A 22,580-nucleotide genomic window follows, 5' to 3' on the forward strand; every position below is an offset into this window, starting at 1 on the left:
GCAGCAACACCAAGCCTCGTCCCCATCGGCCCTCTGCTGGTCTCAGACCTGCACTGGTCTGGGTAGGAGCGCAAGGTTGCTCCCTACGCTCGGGCTGGGCTACAGCCCACGTGCGCCCGCTGCAGCCGCGGTGACAGCTGGCCCCAAAGGGGCGGGGCGGGCGGGGAGCGTGGGTGGCTCCGCGCTGCGCTGCCATTGGCTATGGGCCTCAGGCTGGGGGCGGGGCTGCGCCCCCTGGTTGACCTGTCATTGGCCGCGCCGCCGATGGGGGTGGCTCCCCGTCCCCTTGGCGGCGCGGCGCAGAACCGCAGGCGCTCGCCCGGCTAAGCCTGTGCGGGGCCGCCTAGGTAGCTGCCAGATCCGCAGGCGGCCTCCTGGTGCAGACCGCTGCGCACACGGCCCTAGGCAAAGACAAGGGCTCACCCGAGGCTCGGCGGCCGGCGCGGCTCTCGGTAAGACCGGGGGAAGGGTAAGGGGAGCGCGGGGCTCTGAGGAGGGCGGGCGGGGACCGTGGCGGCCGAGCCTGGACTCTGTGCCCTGGCCCGCGCCGGAGAGGGTCAGGTGCGCCGCAGCATCTCCCGCCTCAGACCCACCCCACGGGGCGCCCAGCGAGCAGGTGGCACTGCCCAGGGAGGCCGGGGTACCCCTATCGCTCTCCGAATCCATTAGAACCCAGTACCTCGAATTACCTCTTACTCCGCCCCCCAACACCCAAATTCTTCAATTCTAAGCCTAGAAGATACCCAAACGTCGACATGGAGTGGGCGCGACGCGCCATCAGTACCGCCTGCCGCCGGGGCAGAAAATCATCCCTAAACTTATCTTCCCACGATTTGGGCTCCTCGCCGGTCACGTTCTTTCCCGGCTTTTCACTGGGCGCCCCCCCCCACCCCCCCGCCTATCAACCCCCGCCCGGTTCCCCTCCCTCCTTAACAACAGGAAGTTAAGTTGGGCCAAATGTCGGTGGCCTGGCCGCCTGCGGGCGGAGACTGGGTCTGGGACGGTGGCGGTGGCCTGAGGGGCCGTGGCGCTGTCTTTTCTGAGCCTCGCGCCCCCAGCAGCCTGCGCTCTCCCCAGGCCCGGGAGCACCCCCGCCGGGGCGTCCCAGGCTCCCGCCTTGCCTTTGCCGACTGGCCCTGGGCAGAAGCGCCGCTGACTTGGCTTCCAGGCCGGGGCAGGTGGGGTTAACTTTATCCTAGACCAGCCTCTGGCAGAACTGGGAATGGCCTTTACTGGATGAGGAGGAGGCTGTTGAAACCAGAGTAAACTTGTGTCTCTTTCCACATTGTTTTATTCTAAAGCCTGGGTTCTTAAAGTCCAAAGAGCTTTTATCTGGAGGCGCATTGGGCCCTGCTGGGACCTTAAGCAGTGTGGGGACCTCTTGCTGTCAGTCTTGCCTGCTCACTGCAGCCCTCAGTGGTTTCGGTGAAGGATGAAGCCACTAACCAGCCCCCTTCTGGGCAGGCCCCGTGGGAAAAAAAGCCAGCAGCCGGTTGGCCCTCAGACATTTGCTTGCCTGGGTGCCCTGGCACTGGGGTCCCCTGGGCCCCCAGGCCAGCTCTGTTCCTGTCCCTTTTCCAGGGGAAGTGGATCCAAGGCGGGGGGGGGGGGGGGGGGCTCAGTTCTCTAGGGCAGTCCCACCTGATGTTCTGGAAGCTCTTATTGCAGTTAAGAACAGGCCTTCAGGCAGAGTGAAGACAGATGTATTAAGTGCCTATTGAGGGACAGGTCCTGCCCTGAGGCACTTTTTGAGAATTTCACAGTAACTCTCAAAAAACTGTGAGAGTTATGCCCTCCTTATTTTAGAGATGGGGAAACAGACTCAGGTAGGGTAAGTGCCCAAGGTCACATAGAAAGCAGCTGAGCTGGGATTTGAACCAGACTCTGCCAGAGCTCAGTCCAGTGCCCTTCCTGCTGCCCCATGGCTGTGGAGAGTGGTGTGCTGTGTTGCAGGCTCCTGGCCTCTGAAATGATTCCATCCAAAGATCCTGTGGGTGCTTCTTTAGCAATGCACTTGAACTGACCCAGGTTAGCCCAGGTTGTTCAACCTACAGACCCCTTGCCCACCCTGTCCTCCATCAGGGGTGATGGCGGTGTTGGTCTTGCTGTGATGGGGAAGGACTGACTGTTGGTGTTTGGGTGCTATTTGAGGGGGAAGTCTGCCTCTGCCATTGACTTGGCCCTGCGCCTGAGAGTTGGCTTGTGGGATGGTTTAGAAAGACTGTTATATGTGTTGTGTTTTTTTGTTTAATATTTATTTTATTTATCTGGCTGTGCCGGGTCTTAGTTGCGGCACACAGGATCTTCGTCGCGGCATGCGGGATCTTTTAGTTGCTGCATGTGGGATCTAGTTCCCTGCCCCGGGCCCCCAGCATTGGGAGCGCAGAGTTTTAGCCACTGGGCCATCAGGGAAGTCCCAGGAGGACTGTTATTTGAAATAACCTCTACCTTAGGACCAATTCTAGTTTTATTTTGTGTTTTGGGGGAAGGGCAGGTGTTGAGGTATACTAATTGTGATTGTAAGGTGATTGAAATCCATAGTTCGAGCTTATGTTTATAAAAAATGAAATCACTGCCTCCTTCCTTCTTCAGGCCCAGGGCTGCCTTTCTGCTCATCCTTCTCTTCTGAAAGAAAATCGTGATTAGCCTACTACCAATCAGTTACACTTTAGTATAAATCAGCTTAAGGACTAAGGCTGGTTGTAGCTTGGTCATTGGAGGCCTATTCCCAGGAACTGTAATGAGCAGAGGAGCATTGAGTAATCCCTCTCTGCCTGTGATTGGGATGTGTCTCTATTCTCTCCACCCATGTCCACACCCCCATCTGGGTGTGCCTCCCAGTCATGGGCCTGTTCCTTTCACTCTCTACTAAGGGGGGTGGGGGTGGGGTGGGTAGGTCCTGCCTTCTTGAGGGAGAGCCTTGACCCTGGTGGGAGGGCTGGGGTATGGGTGCAAGATTTGGGCTGAACATTGCCAATCTTTGAGGCCCTCCCAGGGCTAGAGGGTCTCTGTTGCTTAAAGAGCCAAGAAAGGAAACACTGTATATCATGCTGGGGTTTTTCATACTTTGTATCACTTGATCCCCACTTTAGCCCTCTGAAGAAGTAGGTGGGATTATTCCCATTTTATAGAAGAGGAAACTGAGGCTCAGGAACTTTCCCCCAATCACACAGCTAGTGAGTGACCAAGCTAGGGGTCTGGCCTCTTTCTGCATGAGTGAGGTCTGTGTGGGGAATTAAACACTAAGGGAAACAGGAAAAAACCGCGTGGCCATCCTCTGAACCCTGGAGGCTTGGTGTGTGCAGCCGCCTGCTGTGCTTATGATTCCCCATCTTATATTGTAATTATTTGTGAACACGTCTTCCTACCCCACTATGAAATGGTATTTAAAACACTCATAAACTTGACAGATTTATTTTCTGGTTCTCACAAATCCTCCTTGCTCTTTGCTCTATATCCCCTTTGCCTTTTATTTTATTTTATTTTTTTAAAGATTTAATTTAATTTTTATTTTTTTGGCTGCATTGGGTATTTGTTGCTGCTTGTGGGCTTTCTCTAGTTGTGGCGAGTGGGGGCTACTCTTGCGGTGGCTTTCTGTTGTTGCGGAGCATGGGCTCTAGACGCGCGGGCTTCAGTAATTGTGGCGCGCAGGCTCTAGAGCGCAGGCTCAGTAGTTGTGGCATATGGGCTTCGTTGCTCCGTGGCATGTGGGATCTTCCTGGACCAGGGATCGAACCTGTGTCCCCTGCATTGGCAGGCAGGTTCTTATCCACTGCACCACCAGGGAGGTCCCCCTTTGCCTTTTATACCAGTCTTCATTAGGATATCTACCATGATGTGTTGCAGTCCTCTGTTTAAAAATATCATGAACATTTTCAGGGAATTCCCTGGTGGTCCAATTAGGACTCAGTGCTTTCACTGCGAGGGGCTGGGTTCGATCCTTGGTTGGAGAACCAAGATTCTGCAAGCCGCACAGCCAAAAAAAAAAAAAGAACATTTTCAAACACAAAAAGAGAGACAATAGTATAATGAGCCCCAAATACTCATTATCCGGCTTCAACAACCAAGATCATGCCAGGCTGGCTTCATCTCTCTCTCTCTCTCTTTTTCTTCCCTTCTATTTTTTATTCCTGACATATTTTAAAGGAAATCTCTGATATCATGTCATTTTGCCCCTATATAATCCAGCATATATCTATTTTGAAAAGAATGTTCTTTCATGACCACATGGCTGTTATTGCATGTAGCAGAATTAACAGTAATTTTCTGGTCGCATCTGTGCATATTCAGATTTCCTTCATTGTCTCAGAAGTGACCTTCATCACTGGTTTGTTTAAATCAGGATCCAAACAAAGTCTGTATGCTGTATTTGGTTGGTAGTCCTTTTAAGCCTACTTTAATCTGGAGCACCACCCCCTCTGCCCCACTCCCACTTTTAACCAGCTGTTACCCTCCGTTTTAAATCTCCCAGTGGACGGCGAACGCTTTGATGCTGGAGTCTACTTCTGTGCTCTGTTGGGGATCCCCAGTGCCCTGTCTGGGACAGGGCAGAGGCGTGGTGAGTGTCTGCCCAGTGGTGTCCTAGCCACTCAGGAAATGCATTTTGAATGAATTAATCCAGTGGTGGGTTTCTGTGACTGCCCATGCCTGTGTTTAGATAAGAGGTTTTAAAAAAAAGATGACTTGCTCACGTGTGGACATTTCCTCAGAAGCGTCAGCCTGTAAACATCCTGAAATAATAGAACTATTTGCCGTGCTCCCTTGCGTGCTCTGGTTTGTGGTGTGGGGAGCCCAGACAGCCGCTGTGGTGCCCTGATCAGCAGCTGGCCTCCCCAGATCACATGTGGGACTGATAGGGACTGAGGTCATTTCTGCCTGAGCTCTGAATCCTGACCTATTCAGCCGCAGGGATTACCACGTTAAAAGCTAGGCACTTGGCTTTGCTGCCCAGAGAATGCCGCCCGCCTCTCTCTGGGCAGTGCAAGAGTCTGCCTTGTACCTTCAGGAGCCTTCTCTATCTGGCCTCACACCTGGGGGAGGTGTGGGTTTTTCTCAAGGTATTATCCATCTGCAACTGACGGGTTGTGACAGAAAACAAACACTTACGACCTTTCACTGTCTGGTCTGAATTTATGGTGAAGAGATAGTGTCACCATTTGCACCTTTGTGGGTGTCCTAATAAAGGAGACCAGAGGCTCAGGAGGGAAGGAAAAGGTGTGCTTGCTCCCCTGGATAACAGGCTTCACATCTAGATTCCTTGTCAGATCTCCCCAAGGTGCTGGGCACTCTTTTTGTTTGTTTGTTTGTTTCTTTTTGGCCACACCTCGCGGCGTGTGGGATCTTAGTTCCCAGACCAGGGATCGAACCTGCGCCCCCTGCATTGGAAGGCAGTCTTAACCACTGGACCACTGGGGAAGTCCCTGTGCTAGGCACTCTGATAGCCATCTTCTGACCCACCCAGAAAAGACCTTTCTCTGCACACAGGCCCCAAATTAAGAGGCTTTTTTCTTTTCCTCCTCCTCCTCCTCTTTCTTCTTAAACGTAAACAGTCTTTTCCACTAGGCATTAAGTATAAGAAAATGTTGTCTTTCTCTCTGCATGGCAGGGATAAAGTTAATTTTTTCCTTTATCATTTATTTCTCAGTATTTTTCTTAAATTTTTATAATAAAAATATTTTATTTTTCTAATGGAAAATCCAAATATTTGGGGGTTTTTTCCTCTTAAAAAAGAGAGCTTCCTTCAACCAATTTGGATGGGTAGACAAAATTATACATGCATTTGGTACAGTTTTATGTGTGGATAGGTCACAGAGCCATTGGGATTTTGATATTTGCTTATTTTATGGCATTATTTTAAAGAACATACCTGTACTTTAAAATAATTAAAAAAAATTTTTTTTGGCCATGAGGTGCAGCTTGCAGGATCTTAGTTCCCTGACCAAGGATCAAACCCCAGCCCCCGTAGTGAAAACACAGAGTCCTAACCTCTGGACCACCAGGGAATTCCCATACCTGTACTTTTTAAAAGTTAGAAAGCAAAGAAAGCCGGAGCTTAGGAGATGGGAAGCTATGAAATCCATATAGCCTCACCCTCCCTCCCAGTCTACCACTTCCCTTTCATTCCTGAGAATTTCATTTTGGTTTCCCCAGAATGAAATCATTCTAATGTTAGGCTCTTGATTTTGATTTTTTGTTCAGAGAGTTTGCGATATCAGAGGAAGACAGAATAACATAGTGGGTTAAGAAGAAGCAGGCAGGGCAAAGCTTCAGGCTCAGACAGCCTGTCTTCTCCTCCTGGGAAAGTGCCTGATGGCCAAACGCCCCACTGACCTCACTTTGGGGGGCCTTGACCCCTCCCTCCACCGTTTTCTGTTTTCCTCCCTGCCACCTCCTGAGAGGTAGAAAGCATGGCTGGTCTGCGCTGATAAGGCTCCTCCTTTCTCAAGCCCTGATCATCTGGTCTCAGAACTCAGCGTTGGTGGGGGTGATGGGGACTTCGGCCCTCTGGTCACAAACAAACCTTCATCGCAGGGTTAGGTCACGGTGGAGTCTGATTTTTGCGATGCTTCCCTTCACTGTTAGCCGTTGAGGAAGTGTCCATCCCTGTGTCCCAGATGAAGAGCCATTTGTGAGTACCAGGTATGGTGTCGTTTCTCAAATGCAATTGCTCTGTACCCATCCATGCATCTAAATATTACTACAGTTCCTCCCAGGAAAGCCTGTCTGTCTCCCGCGTGGCTGGCAGTGAGTGCTGTGTGGGGGATGGTGCCGATGTTCTTAGGGTTGGGATTTTTAGTGTGTTCCGTACTCGCACTGGTGTTTCTCTCCCCTGAGGGTCAGGGTAATCTCCCTGCCGGTCCCCACCCTCACCCGCCTTCTCCCATTGGTGTCCAGAGACCTTGCCACTCTTGTATTCCTTTCAAGGCTCGGTCAGCTTTCTTTCTGGGGAATACAGAGATCAACGCAAGCCTGAGAACAGGGACTTGTTTCCTGCTGGTTTGGGGCTCAGGTTTTCCCCTTCCCTTGCAGTGGAGGATGTCCAGTGCCCATGTCCTTTCTGCTGGCAGCAAGACAGAATGGCAGGGAGTCGGCCGGTGGCCCCTGGTCCCTGAGCTGCCGCGACAGCAAGTTTTTGGGATGTTTGCAGGCCCGAGCTCCTGACACACCCAGTGCAGAAGCCCAGCCAGGCCAGAGATGGGAGTGGGAGTCTAAGAACATTTCGTCCTGCACCGTAGTGTCAATGTGTTAAGATGCGGAAACTGCTTCTTGGCTCTGGTGACTCTGAGTGGCTGGCCTTGGCCACTGATCTGAGTACTGACTGAATCTGGTGAAGATTTGCAGGATCTCAGGGTTTAACTTGTGCCAGGGCCAGGAGAATGAGGTGGAGGGGAGGATGAAGGAGTGCCTGGGCAATAGTCACTTGGACTTTTTGATCACCAAGGAAAGCTGTTCCTTGGAGGAGGGTGGGTCCAGGGTCTGCTGGGAAGCCACCAGGATGGGAAGCGATAGGACCCACAGGGCTGCCGAGACTCAGCAGTTATCTGAATTAGGCACGCATGGCTTAACTCCTGCCTCTCTACTCTGCTTTGCTGCCTCTCCCCTTTAGGACTCTCCTTGTGTTAGATTTGTGGGTGTAGAGAGTCTGGGCACTGAGAATAAACCTCAGGGGCATGTTCTAGGTGCAGGTGATATAGGCAAAGACAAACAAATGTGCTAAGACAGAACCTGGGTTTGAATCCTAGGCATGTGGCCTTGGGCGTCAATGAACCCTAGTAGTTTTGTCTGTAAGAAGGTGGTAATCACACCAATCTTGGGGAATTGATGTAGAGGTAAAATTAAAATATTTGTGAAGTGCCCCGCTTAGGTAGGCACTCAAAAATGTCAGTTTTTTTTTTTCCAATTTTAAGGAGTGACCCATTTTCAGAATGAATGACACTGGCATGGAATCCTCTGGAAATTTTCTTGGTAGGTCCCTGAGCTTTTATTTCCCTGCAGAAGGCAGCCAGTTCTCCATTTTCTGCCAAGTTGGGCTCTCCTGCACCAACTCTTCCTGCTGCATCCTCCCCAGCCTCTGAACACCACCTCCTTCTCTGTCCCTCCATCCCCTAAGCCCTCCCCTGCCATTGGTGAACAGGATGCTGTGGGTACCTGGAGAGAGCTCTGGGCTGTTTATGACTGCTCTCTGGGGTGTTTTTGCTGTAATCTCTTCAGAAGCTCCAGCAGATGTCTGTTTATTGCTGAAACTTCATCTTTATCTTCAGCACGAGAGAAGAGAGGCTATTTTTAAAGACCTTTAATTGACAGGGCTGCACACCCCGGCCTAGATTGCCTCCAAGTTTCATTCTTCATCACACTTACTCTCTACCCATTTTGAAACCCTTCAGATCCACGCTGAGAGACCTTATATGTCCTGATTTTAGGGCAGCACTTAAATTTGGCAGGCAGTTGTAATCTCTTAAAAAGGTAGGTCAGGGAAGCAAAGGCAATCAGCCAACTGTCTTTTTCCGGGCTGGGACAAATTGGGAAAGTGAGAGTAGCATTTCTGTGTCCACAGAAACCAACATCTGCCCCTTCCTTTTCCCTGTGCTGGGAGAGGCCTGCCCCCTGCATGCTGCCTGCTGATTGGCTGGGAGATCTTTAGGCTTAGCTTTCCCTTTGGACTCAGGTGGGGCTCAAGGTAAGGAGGGAGTGGAAGTAGGGTAGTTTCAAATGATACCTCCCAGGAGGGAGGAAGAGGCGGAGGCCGTGAGTCACAGAACCTTGGGATGTCAGATTGGAAGGGCCCTCTGGGATCATCTAATTCTCACTCCTGCCTCCTTGTTTTTTACCTATGGGGAAACTGAGGCTCAGAGGCTTCTTGATACTGAGCGGAGGCCAGGAGGTGTGGTTCCTGGCTCAAGGGCACCTAACCAGGTCAGAGTCGAGTCTGTTCTCCATCCTCCATTTCTGGCAGGCTGTGAGCCCGTGACCAGCCTCGGGCAGCCTTACTTGCCGGTGGCCTTTCCTTTTGTATCACCAAGCGACACCCCGCTTTCTAGCAGCTCTCCCATGCTTTGAATTTAGGATATATACCCTGGTAACACTGGCTTGCACAGTGGTTTGGTGCAAGATCTTTCCTTATCAAAAACACCTCCCCCAGAGCTCTGGGGCCTATAATTCCCACCATTGTCTTCAGCCCTTGTCTCCAGAGGGCCTTTGTTAAAAATATAGAATTTAATTGGGAAGGATACCATGTTGCTTAGTTTATCTCCAGTTAGCTGTCCTCTGAGAGCTAAACCTTGATAGAATGGGGGATGAGTCAGCTGGAAGTAGGTGGAGGAGGGAATCAGAAAGGACTGTAAATAGGGTGCTGTCAGGGCCGGCATGGAGCACTGTGACCTAGGCTTCTTAGCTCACGGTGCACAGCTGCCGTGCCGGGGGGTGCTGTGCTGAATGACAGGAGCAGAGCCTTCATCTAACTCATGGAGAGAGGTACCTTAGATAAGTTCATTCATGCCCACACATCAAGATAAGAGTTTGGAATGTGCTTTAGACAGTCGCACAGTGTGGGGCAGTCAGAGGAGACTTCCTGGAGGAGGTGGCACTTGGTCCCTGAGATAGGCCTTGGAAGATAGGATTTCCATAGGCAGAGATGGGGAGAGGTAGAGCACAAAGAGATGTAGAAACATGAGGGTATGTTCAGGGTGTCACGTGGTGGAAACCTGGGGGCTGCCTGGGGGAACTGTGGAAGCCGAGGCTGGAATCAGGCTAGCCCTGAGTGCTGGGGAAGGGGTGGGTATGGCCCTAATCCTGCAGGTAGTGACAGCCATTGGAGAGGGATGGTCAGAGCGTTCCTTCAGGCGGATCAGACTGTGCAGGATAAGCTTGTGTGGGAGTCGGGGGTGGGGGATCTGTTAGGAGGCCTGCACTGCCCTCCGTGTGTTGGACGGGTAAACTGACCAGACTGTAGCCGTCGGTCTGGACCAAGGAGTGCCCCGGGGGGTGGGGAACAGGGAGGTGGGGGGCACTTAAGGCTGGGCCCAAATAAGGCCTTGTCTGCGCTTTTGCCCCACCACCTTCCCTGTGAAGGGGGTCAGCTTGGGCAGCCCCTATCTTTCAGTTGATCAGGAGGGCAGCCCATTTGGAACCCCTCAGGTAGGGTCTTAGAATATGGGACATCTGTCACTTTCTGTGCCACCAAGTGCGCCTGTCCCGTGCTTTGGCAGCTCTGTCTTCTGCAGAAAAACGGTAACTGCCCCTGCTTTTCACCACCTCACTACAGGAGGTCATTCCCCTCCCTCAAGGTCAGCCTGAGGGGGATGGATTTGGGGGTCGTGGGTGCTGAGCCCCTGGGGGTGGGTACCCATAGATCAGGAGCAGGCGTTACCTGCCTACACTTGGCTGAGGCAGCAAAGCTGGGCTGGGGCAGGGACCTAGGTGAGCCCCTCCTCCTTCATTAGAATAGTTTCTGCAGGCGTCACCTACTCACAGGGCGTTGTGGGCCATCATCGGAAATGACCGATTCTCCCCCTTCTGTGATCTCATAAGCACCTGAATATCCCCTTCAGGTGGGTGCTGCCCTTGGTATCTGGTGACCACTTTGACCTCCCCAGTGAAGCAGGAAGCCTGTGTGGCCTGGGGCTGGAGTGGATGTCTCCAGGCGGCTGGAACACATTGTGGGGGCAGTTGGCTGACTCCCCAGCCTTTCCCCAGCCCTCTGGACATCCTGGCCCTGGGAGGGGACAAATGCTGAGCTCAGCTTCTGCCTACTCCAGTGTTAACCTGGCAGGTGGGAGGCACGGCAACCTGGTGTGCTTTGACATTTGAGCAGGGCAGCTGGCACCTGTTCTCTGCCATAGACGTCTCAGAAACACCCTTGCTTTATGTGGTGGAATACATTGCTTCTGCAGGGAGCAAATGGCATGAGCTTCGTGCCCGTGGGAGCTATTGATAGGGGGTGGGACACTAAAATGGCTTTCCTCTTTCTTTCTTCTCCTAGCATCTGCGCTACCAATGTGAGACCACGTTGGTCCATTCATTGATTGCTCAGTTGAGCGCTCAATTCATTCATTTTGCCAATCAAGACTTCTGGACCACCCTCTATTTGAAGCAGGTTGCCACAGACCGACCATGGCTTTGAGTGGCAGTAACACCTTGGACAAGCCTCTGAATTTCTCTGAGCATCAGGTTTCTCTTCTGTAAGATGGGGGTGATAGCGCTTGCCTCACAGGGGCTGTGAGGATTAACTGGGGCAGTGTGTGTAGCACACCTGTCACGTGCCTGGCACATAGTAGGCATGTAGGTGGTCCCCAGCTGGCCCACAGGAGTCTGAGAGCACAGGTGTGGGTGGCATTCCTCTTTGCCTCAGGTCTCCCATTCAGTACTGTTCCCTAAATGGCTTTTATCCTTACGTGGTGACTTTTTGAGAGAATAACTCAGTCTAAGCACATAGGTGGGTAACGAAGAAAGATGGGCCACCTTTCTCTTTGTGGTGAGGTTTTCTCAATCAGACCTTGGGATCACAGGGCTGCCACATTGGTGCTTGATTTTCCCACTGTGTTCCAGCCTGGGCTTCACATCCGAGGTGACCCATTCCATCTTTGGACGGCTCCTCCTGTCACTTCCATGCTGGCTCCCTATAGCTTCTGGCATTTGGTCCTAGTTCTTCCTCCTTGAAGCCATAGAGAAGGAAAGTCTAGTCTCTCCTCCATGTGACAGCTCTTCAGATACTGTTTTTTTTAAAATCAAATCTCTGATACCATAGATTGTAAGATATACCATTATTTTATGAACCTTCAAGAAAGAAAAACTGCTTCCAGTTACACTGTGGAGCAATACTGTGTTATCACTTAAAATGTTTATATTTACTGAAAGAATTCTTAGACTTTAGACATAAGTTTTTCTTCCATATCGTTCCTGCATGTACATCAAAAGGAAAATAAATTATTAACAGCATTTCTAAAACTTATTCACTTTCAGAATCCAAATCTTTCAAATCACTTTTTGACTCAGAGTTATCAATATGTTTGGGTTCTTTTTTTTTTTGACATATTATATTCTGGTAAAGTGGTGATGTATTTCTTAATCTCTGTTGTCTTTGGAATTCTTTTTTCCAGGACTCACATTTCTTCCTCAAATGGTCCTTAAATGTTCTGGCTCTTGAAATGTTGAGGGTTGCAGTCGTCCAGATGTGTCACCAGGAATAATAGTCAGATTTCCATATGACAGTGACAATGGGGCAATGACAACTATGCCCCAGCTGCATTCTGGCCTAGAGAGATTGTTAGATGTTAGGGGATTATAAGATAATTCTGCTTTCAGACATTTTATAACTGAAAAAAAATGCACATCTCCTAACTAGTGCAATATGATACTTAAAGACAGCCCTCTTGTCCTCTCTCTTTTTTTTTTAAAATTAATTAATTAATTAATTTATGGCTGTATTGGGTCTTCGTTTCTGTGCGAGGGCTTTCCCTAGTTGCGGCGAGTGGGGGCCACTCTTCATCGCGGTGCGCGGGCCTCTCACTATCGCGGCCTCTCTTGTTGCGGAGCACAGGCTCCAGACGCGCAGGCTCAGTAGTTGTGGCTCACGGGCCTAGCTGCTCCGCGGCATGTGGGATCCTCCCAGACCAGGGCTCGAACCCGTGTCCCCTGCATTGGCAGGCAGACTCTCAACCACTGCGCCACCAGGGAAGCCCTTGTCCTCTCTTGAGTCTTCTTCTAGATTTACAACCCATGACGTGGGTTCAGGTGTTTTCCCGTGGTTCTCCTTTGAACAAACTCCATTTTGTCCATATCCTTCTAATATATCGAGGCTAGTGCCCAGACCCATCTACCATGTTCATGGTGTGGTGCGACCACAGCAGAGGAAGGCAGCTATCACCTCCCTAGTTCAGGCCATTCTACTCCTTTTAATGCAGCCCAAGATTGCATCAGCTTTTCTGGCAGCTACTTCACATTATTGACTCACTGACATTACTCCTGACCAGATCTTTTTTTTTTTTTTGGCCGCGCCATGCAGCTTGCGGGATCTTAGTTACACAATCCGTGATTGAACCCATACCCCCTGCGATGGAAGCGCAGAGTCCTAACCACTGGACCGCCAGGGAATTCCCCTGACCAGATCTTTCTAACGGGGTGTTGCTAAGCTGCTTCTCCCCTGTCCTCAGTGTGTGTGGCTTTAGAATTGAAGTGCAGAGCCTCCTATTTTCTTTCCATCTGATTCAGAACAAGCATTTCTGTTAAATTTCAATGGGTTAAATTCTGTGCAACCCTGTTACCTTGCGCTCTTTCAGGATCCTGTTTAATTAGCATGCCTTCCCTAGCATCACCCAAGTCACGGATAAAATGCTTATCAGGAGAGAGCCCTCTGCCAGAGTCCTCCCCTCGTAACGTCCTCTTTCATGGGCTTGCTTGGGGAAGGTAGTCCAAGCTGCTCCTGCTTAAGTCTCTGCCTTTTTGCTCTCCTGACCTCTGACCAGATGCCTTCTTGAGTCTAGTTATGCCACATCTATTGAAATTCTCCATCAACCATTAAGCATCCTATCACAGAAAGGCATGAACGCTCCTTGACATCATGTGTTCTCCGTTCCCACAGGGCTCTGGGACTGCCCCACACAGATGCAGTTCAGCGGTCTCATCTGCCAGAGTTCCCAGTGTTCTGGGCCAGCCAGGGGGCTTGATGTCATTGAAACTATCTAAATATCCTTTTCTAAAAATCCAAGCTTCCCCCGACCCCCCTTCCCAGCCCCCTTTCTCATCTCAGTGTTGGATCTTTATGTGTCAGTCTAAGGATAGCTCTCTTTGACGGAGGCCATCGTGTGTCCAGAGTGGGAGCCGAGGTCCAGTTTCCCAGGGTCCCTTTACGCCTCTGGACCTCTTGGCTCAAGACGACCCCCACCCCTTCCTGCCATCTAGGCATGTTGTGCAGCCGCAGTTCATCCTGGGCTGGCCTCCTCCGGCTGATGCTCTGAGGGAGGCCCTGCCTCACTGTCTCAGGGGCTTCTTTGGTTACGCATCCTTCTCCCAGTGATGGGACCTGCGCTTTTCAACAACTGACCTTGTCAAGGCTTCCTGTACAACCACGTGGCTCTATTCTCTAACACTCACATGGCAGCTGTGGTGAGCCCGGCACCATGTGAGGGCTCTGTAAACACTAACTCACTTCATTCTTGTTCCAGCCCCATGAGGTAGATACTCTCATTATCCCCACTTACCAATGAGGAAATTAAAGTGCATAGGGGTTAACTGACTTGCTCCAGATTTCACAGCTAGGAAGGGGAGGGGCGGAATTAGCATCGAGTCAGTTTGCCCCTAAGTCCAGCTCTGAACCATAATGGTGAGCTGCCTGCTTCCTAAAAGGCCCCATCTTCCCTCCTCCTCCTCCTCCTCTTCCTCCTGCCTCTCCCTCTGTCCCCCTGCCGCCCCACCTCCATCCTCAACTGCACAGCTAGAACTGCATTTCAGAGTGTCTGAATCATTTACTTCCTCATTCTTGGGTCCTAGAGCCCTTCTATTCTTTTAGCAATTTGAAGTCTGTTTCCTTAGAGTCTCAGGCACCAACTTCCCCTTCTTGGTCCCTCCCAAGTTCCAGAGGAAATGATTGCTTTTCCTCCGCAGTTCCTTCCTGTGTGGCCCTAGTCACTACCCATTCGGTTATTGCTGTGGGAATTAGCTTAGTCCCCTTCTTACAGACGCTTCCTCTCTCTTCTGGAAGATGAAGTGCTCGGCGAGGCTGGTCAGAGCTTTTAGCCGGTGGGGCTTTAGTGCCATCAGGGTGGTTGATCCCCTGCCTGCCCCCCCGGCCTTCAGGGCTCTCCTCTGGCTGACCTGGGATCCGGGTCAGCCACAGACCAGTGGTACCCACGGTGACTGGACCATTACACCTCAGTCTCCTCACACTCATGTCCTCCAGAGTGCTCCCTCAGCCTTCTCTCCTCACATGCATGTTCTCCAGAATATCTCTGTCTCTTTGTTTCATGGGCCTTTCGCACAGACCCACCTCTCTTTTTTTCTATAGAGATATTCTGCCTCCCTGCCCTAGTCCAAGTCCATTCCTTTAAAAGAGAAAAGCTGGGCACAGAGAAACATGTATGGTCTGCTGTCCGTAATGGAAGGAAGACAGATTTCCATTTGCATGTATGTACATCAACACCTTCACGACACACACGAGCGACTAATAACCGTGGTTACCTGTTTCGGAGCGGGGACAGAATGGGTCGATGGGACAGGAGTAGGAGGGGCACATTTCCTGGATACACCTGTGCTTTTTGATTTCTGAACCCAGTGATACGTTTGCTATTCAAAATTTTCAAAAGCATAGATAATCTGGGAGTCCTGACAGGCGAGTTGTGGAAAGACGATGACTCACCTGGTCAAGTCGGCACTCTGCCTCCTGCTGCCATGTGGGCCCAGTTCCTCAGGTGTGAACAGGCTGGTCACAGACCACTTACCTCACAGTGAGGATGCTGGGAGACCCTCCCCTGGAGCTGGCATGGGCCCAGCGCATAGAGGGTCTGCAGCACACAGGGCCACCTCCCTCCTCCCTGACTCTCATCTCTCCAAGCTCAGAAGTAACTTGAGATTTTGCTGCCTTTTGTTCGAAGCTCAGTTTACTTAGAGCTGGTGCTCAGCAGGCATACCTGGGCCTCAAGTGTTGGTTTTCTGTGGTAAATCACCTAAAACTTAACACCGTGGGTTTTTTTTTTTAATTAAGTTTTTATTTTTGTTTTTTTCACCGTTTTTTTTGTTTTTGTGTTTTCTCCTCTGTTAAACTCCCATATTTGAGGAAATGGAAACACTCTGAATGTCTGGGTTTGCCGGGAACAACTATGTCCTTTCCTTTTCCAGACCTGTGGGACTTTACGTATCATTTCTTTCCTAGTCATCCTCATCTGCTCAGCACAGGGGGGCATGATTAGAACGGGTCTGACACCCTCTGAAAACACAAGCCCATGACTGGGTTTGCAGACAACCAAGGTCAGAGCAGGCCCTGAAAAAAAAATTCAGGGCACTGGGAGAAACCAGTCCAGGTACCTATAATTGAGGAAGTGACCTGATTGGAAAGGTGACTTGCTTATGTTGGGCAGTTAATTAAGAAGCATACATTTAGCACCTACTGTGTGCCCCAGGCCCTGTGCCATGGGGATGACAATATGGTTAAGACCCAGCCTCTCCTCCCAAAACATTCACAGTATTCTTGAAAAAACAAGATACACGTGTTAAAAAAAAAATTAAGTAACAGGAGATTTTGGTAACAGTTCAGCTCATTCATAGAAGGCAAGTCACAAAGTAGTTCATGACTAATTTGCATGTGACTGGTGGAAACAGAAGTGGGTGTGGGGAGTGTTTTCTAGAGGCTGGAGAGGGCCTGGAAGGCTTCCTGGAGGAGGTGGAGGCGGAGGTGGCTACATTTAATCTGTATCTTGAAGAGTAGGTGAAGTGCAGATGGATAAGTGGGAGGAAGATGAGAGCACCTCTAGTGGTGTTCAGGCCAGGAGAAGTGGGAAATGGCCTGGTTTGAAGGTGGGTCTCAGAGGGAGATGAGGCTGGGCAGAGGAGTTTAGGACAGATGCAGACTGCCTTCAATGTGATAGATTGTGTGTGTGTGTGTGTGTGTGCGCGTGTGCATGTGTGTGTGTATGTGTGTGTGAACGTTCAGAACAGGGATGGGAGGATGAGGACCCAGGGTCTTATAGGGAACTCTGGTAAATCCTAGGAAGGCTTTGACCTCTAGACATTTTAATCTAGGCCTGTCCTCCAGAAATGTTCTCAGGAGCAGAGAGGAGGCCCAGAAGCATGCTAGCCATACCCCCACCATTGTTCTGTTTGGACACTTGCTTCTTAGGCATTTTAAATGTGTATTCATTCATTCATTCATTCAGCAGGTACTTATGAGTTCTTACTCTGTGCCAGAAACTGTTCTAGGTGCTGCAGTTACAGCAGGAAAAAAACAGGGTAAAATCCCTTGCCATGTGGAACTTCTATTCTAGGAGGGAGAGAGAGACAATAAAGACTTAAGTTAATGTGTGAGGCCAGGTGATGAGAGGTGGCTGCAGAACACTAGAGCAGGGAGGAAGCTAGAGTGTGCTGGGCGCAGGTGGAAGGAAGCGGTGGCGGGGAGGGCTGTAAGTTTAAATAGGGTGGTCAGGAAAGGCCTCACTGACTCGCCCTGTGCTGGGACTTATAAACCAGCAAGTGAGAAGTCTGGGGCCCAAGGGAAAGATGCCAGGCCAGACAGATCCTGTGGGGATCTTGAGTCCTTCATTGATCCTCTTCAACCCATTGGGGTCTTCAGCTCTAGGCAGCAGGGACCCTTAGAGTGTTCTTGAGCAGAGGAGTGCCACATATGGGAAGATGTCCCTAGTGGCTTTGTAGAGGATGGGATATAGGGGGCTGAGGCAGAGAAGCTGAGATACCAGGAGGAGAGGACCAGGGCCTAACAAAGCCCCTTAGTTTGACATTTCCTACCTGGGAGCAGTGGGGCAGAGCTAGGGAGCAAGAGCAGTGGGACAGGGGTGAGGGTGAGAGTGGAACTGGCAGAAGGGGGTGATGGCAGGGCTTAGGTGGGGAGGGGGGCGACAAGCAATCCCCGAAGTTCTTAGAATGTGGGGCTTAAACATTCTTGCTGTGGCTTTTCTTTCATTATTTTAGTATTCTTTCATTATTCTGGGTTTGAATCCTGGCTGAGTGACCTTGGGCAAGTTATTTAACCTCTCTTTGCCTCAAGCTCCATATCTGTAAAATGAGGGCAAAATAGTACTTACCTTATAGGCACATTTTAAAGAGGGTGAAATAGGTTATTGAATGTAGAATGCTTAGAACAGTACCGGGCATATAGTAAGTTTGTATATTATAGTATATCAGCTTGTTTGACAGTCTTGTTTCTCTCTCCCTATATGTGTATGTATGAGTAAAATTAATGTGTTGGACATATTCTTTCTGTTATCTTAAAGCTACATCAAATGAAGAAAATGATGCTTTTAAGGATTAAATGAAGTAAAGCATGTAATGGATTTAGCTTAGCGGCAGATGAATACTAATTAAAAGGACTACTATTACCACCAAATATTATTGTGAAGAAAATAATTTTCCAGTGGAAACCCTTTGTAAAGTCATGTGATTCAACCATAATGTGTTAAGTTTATGGTGTGCCAGGTGCTGCACTAGACATATTATCTCATTTCACCTTTGTAACGACTGCCTGAGATAAACACTATTAACCACATCTTACTGATGAAGAAGCTGAGGCTCAGAGAGGCTAAGATTTGCCTGAGGTCACACAGCAGAGTAAGTGGCAGAGCCGGAATTTGCGAATTTTTTTCCCTCTGATATTGACTACCTTTTATAATAAGAAGTTACTTCATAAGTGATCTGTTATATAAATGTACATTGACATATAGGTTCTTACATCAGCCTCCCTTGGTATTTGGTGCCCACATGGAGCCTTGGGGAGTGCAGAGGTGTGGCCAACTTCCAGGACAGACCAGGGGCAGTGTCAGAGTGGAAACCCTGGCCCAGCAGTCAGAGCTGCCCAGGAGCAGGAGAGGCCATGAGTGAGTGAGTCAGCGCCCTCCCTCAGTGACTCATCCCTGCAGGCCTTATCAGAGCCTTTCAGCTGCCTAGAGAGTCTGAGATCTGTCTTGGCTGACCACGCCCCAGAGCCTGATGGATTCAAATTCCAGTTCCACCATTTACCAGCTCTGTGAGGCCAAGAGAGGAGTGAATTTCTCTGTGCCTCAGTTTTGTCATCTGTGAACCCATTCACAGGCTTTTTATGAGAATTAAATGAGATGGGCCATGCAAATACTTAGAACTGCCATACATAGCAAGCACTCACAAAGACTTAATATTATGCTAATAATTATTATGTTATAATATTATTACAAAAGTCTCCCTGACCTCTGAGGCCAGAATAAAATGTCCTATCCTCTCCACACTCTCCTTCCAGTAACACATTTTTATTTTGCCTTATGGTGCAAATGTGGGTGTAGCTTTCCCCTCACCAGACAGTGAGTGCTTGAGACTGGGCAATAGGTCTCGATCAATGTTTTTGCAATCCCTGGAGACTTGTGCCTTGTCGTAGAAGGTTTGCCGACTAGGATGGGTTCCCAGTTTCCCATTTCCCTTGCAGCCGAATATTCTGACCTGAAGCCCCCCACCTCCCAAGACTGTGGGAAACGTCTGCCGTTTCTAAGGGCACTTTACAGTTTGCCAAGCACGTTCACATTCACATTTCACTCAGTCTTCACAGTCATCCTGTGTGGTCATTGGTTATTATCTCCATTTAATAGGTAAGGAGATTGAGGCTTGGCAGAGTTAAGTAATATGCCCATGACTCGTGGGTGGAAGGTAATGACCCAGGCGCCCATGCCCGTCCCAGGCAGCCTCCGTCTGGAGGCTCAGGTTGACCATCCCTGCAAAGCCCTTCATCATTTCCCCTTTGCTCTTCTCCTGAGGAGGGTGGGGAGGAGACCATGTGACCACCAGACTTTTCTGCAGTTCTACTTTTATCCTCTCCCTCCTCCAGGTCCTGTTACTTCCAAAAAAGCACATGATGGTGGGCTTGAGCTGAGCCAATGATCAGAGTTGCTTAAATCATCTCAACCCCATTCTCCCTTCTCCGTGGGTCCAAGGCCTAGGTTGGGCTTGGTGGGGAGCTGAGGCAGTGGGAGGGCGTTGTAGCTTTTGGCGTTTTGGAGCAGACGTGCCGGGGGCGGGGGTGTGGGGTCTGCTGGGTGAGGGGGGAACCTGCACTCAGAGGTGGAGGAGGCCGGCATCCCCAGCTTCACCCAGGGGGAGGAGCAGGCACTAGGTTCAGGGCTCAGAACCACATCCAGGGTGCAAGGGGCTGCTGGGGGCCAAAGCAGAGACTGCTGGGGTGGGGGCACTTCCTCTTCAGGAGACAAACAGGCAAATGGTCCTTCCAGCTAAGGTGGGACTAGACCCAGGGCTCCAGGATGGACTGTAATCCAGACTTATCAAACTCTAGGGTTGTTCCTTAAGTGGAAGAATTTTCCACTTGGTTCAGGTTATTGAAAAAGTACCTGCAACGTCCCGGGAATATGAAGTCCAGTGAGACAGGGACTCTGCCGTGAGGAGCTTATGCACCACAGCCTCCTTTTGACCTGTGCGCTCTTCTCCCTCCTGGGAACCTTGAACGCCAGGGGGGCAGTGGTGATACTTCAGTGCGTATGGCAGTGTTCAGATTCCCAGCGTCCTGGAGCCTGGGCTAGAATCTGGGTCTGGCAGGTCGGCGCAGCAGCACAGGCTGGGAGTTGGCAAAAATGTCTGCTCCTGCAGTTGGGTTCTAAGCCTGCCGTGGGGAGGGAGGGGTTATTGGGCCTTTATAATCATGTTTTTTGATTCTCCCTGTGATTATCGTGTGACCAAAGGAGCAGTCAGAGGAGCCTCTCTGGAGTGTGGGTGAGAAAGACCCCAGGTAGAACGGCCACCAAGATAACAGCTCAGGTGCCCATAACCCTTTCTCTCTTCCTCCAGCCTGGCCAATCTCTGCTGCCTCTCTCTGCCTGCCTGCCTGGGTCATCCCTGCCTTCAGCTCTTTGCTTTGTTTCTCCCAGTCTCTCGTGCTTTCCTTTCCTCCTTGGCCTGTCTCCATCCTCACCCTCCAAGGCTGAGATTCAGCCCTGCCTACTTCAGAAAGGTTTCCTAAACCCTCTCAGCCAAAACTCCCCCTCTTTTCTCCATATGCCTCCTGGGTGGAGAGCCAGCAGCCCCCAGTTCAGCATTTACATGTTACATAATGTGTTTTGAGCACCTGTCAGACAGCAGGCAGCAGAGCAGAGACTAGGACTTTGAAGTCTGATGGGCCTGGGTGTGTGTTCTAGTGCTGGTTCTTATGAGCTGTGTGACTTTGGGTAGGTGCATTGATTTCTCTGAGTCTCAGTTTCCTCATCTGAACTGGAGGATATGGTGCCTGTTTCACAGGGAAGTTGTAAGGATCTGGTGAAATAATCCACACAAAGCACTTAGCACACAGTTCCTGGCTCATAGTAAATGGCTAACATGTGGCAGCCTTTGTTACTCTTTGACACGTATTATCTTATTTAATCCACACTCTAGTTTTATAAGGTAGACATCATCCCCCCAAGGTCTTAGTACGCACAAACAGTGAGGCTGGCATTCAAGCCCAAGTGCTGGCTGGCCCTGAGGCACTGCTTCTCCTTCTGCTGCCTCTGCTTCCCAAGTTCAGACCCCTAGTCCCTATGCTTTTTGGTATTCTTCACAGTTTTAGCCACGAAACTCAGCACATGTTTATTGAATGGTTTTTCCTGGCTGATTTGATGGGAACCAGGAGGAGCAGGAAACGGGACCCCCTTGAGCATTCCATCCCCTTTCAGACGTCTAGCTGATCAGCTTGCCCACGGGTCCCTGCCAGTATACTGCACACCATTCCAGCGCCAGGCACTGCCGAGCAGCATGGTGCATCATTGCGCCCAGCTAGGGAGGAGGGAAACCAAATCGTACCCTGAGGGCAAACCAGCCAGTTCCTTTTAATGTATTTATTTTTAAACCGCAGAGAATAAAGCTATGAAAAGAATAAGAAAAGTAAGGGAAATACTTGCCTGGGTAATCCCCCACGACTGCCCCAGTCGCTGCCTGAACCCAGCTGCCAGAAAGCAAACAAAAACCCTTAGCTGGCAGGGAGGCTCTGGGGAGCGTGTGGCATTGTAAAGTGTGTGTCCTGTGAGGGTCAGTGGGGGAGGCTCCTCTGGAATGGCTTACTGAACTGTCCCACACCCACGGGTGCAGCCGGGGCCCTGACAAGGCTGCTCTTCTTAACATTACTGTAGTCAGGATGCTTTTCACATCATCTCAGATCATGGTTTCCAGTTTTTCTCCAGAAAACGTTGGAAGCTGCCGCTTCCTTCTCCAGCTGACTCTGGTACCAGCCGATGTCTGTGTCTGCACAGTCCTCACCCCCACTGGTTTATGTCTGTGCAGACCTTGGCATTGAGCTCCCGGGGCCTGTGGAAGAAGACAGCTGTGTGTGCTGGTTGGCGTGCTCAACCCACAGCTGGAGGCGAGGAGGAGGGGGAGGTGGCCAGTGCGGTTTTTTAAAATTTATTTATTTTATTTTATTTTTGGCTGCGTTGGGTCATTGTTGCTACGCGCGGGCTTTCTCTAGTTGCAGCGAGCGGGGGCTACTCTTCGTTGCTGTGCGCTGGCTTCTCATTGCAGTGGCTTCTCTTGTTGCAGAGCACTGGCTCTAGGTGCGCGGACTTCAGTAGCTGTGGCTCGCGGGCCTAGCTGCTCCGCGGCACGTGGGATCTTCGCGGACCAGGTCTCGAACCCGTGTCCCCTGCATCGGCAGGTGGGTTCTTAACCACTGCGCCACCAGGGAAGCCCGGCCAGTGTGTTTTGATTCTTTGTTTTTGCTACCAGGCCAGGGTTTGGGTTTTTGCTTTGGTTTTTCTAAATCTCTTTAAAACACCTCTGAAGGTGGAGCTTCTTTCCCCGGAGGGAACTAAGAGGGTGCCGTTAGAATGCCTGGAGGAACAGGAAGAGATTCTCTCTGGGTGCTGGCCCAAGAGGTGGCAAGAACATGATACAAAGTAAAGATAATATTGTTCAGCCCATGC

The 22,580-nt window shown here is 50.5% G+C and overlaps 1 protein-coding gene across 5 annotated transcripts in view; it reads left to right on the forward strand.

The window, feature by feature from the left end:
* The first annotated feature begins 310 nt into the window (after positions 1-310).
* MICAL2 (microtubule associated monooxygenase, calponin and LIM domain containing 2) overlaps positions 311-22,580 on the forward strand; it is a 218,993-nt gene continuing 196,723 nt past the window's right edge. For all 5 annotated transcript variants that reach the window (XM_059931145.1, XM_059931149.1, XM_059931146.1 and 2 more), the window contains exon 1: positions 311-452. The gene's annotated coding sequence lies outside the window, so the exon portion shown is untranslated. The remainder of the gene's footprint in view (positions 453-22,580) is intronic.

The sequence above is a fragment of the Balaenoptera ricei genome, chromosome 8 (genome assembly GCF_028023285.1).
Source record: "Balaenoptera ricei isolate mBalRic1 chromosome 8, mBalRic1.hap2, whole genome shotgun sequence".
NCBI classification, from domain to species: Eukaryota; Metazoa; Chordata; class Mammalia; order Artiodactyla; family Balaenopteridae; genus Balaenoptera; species Balaenoptera ricei.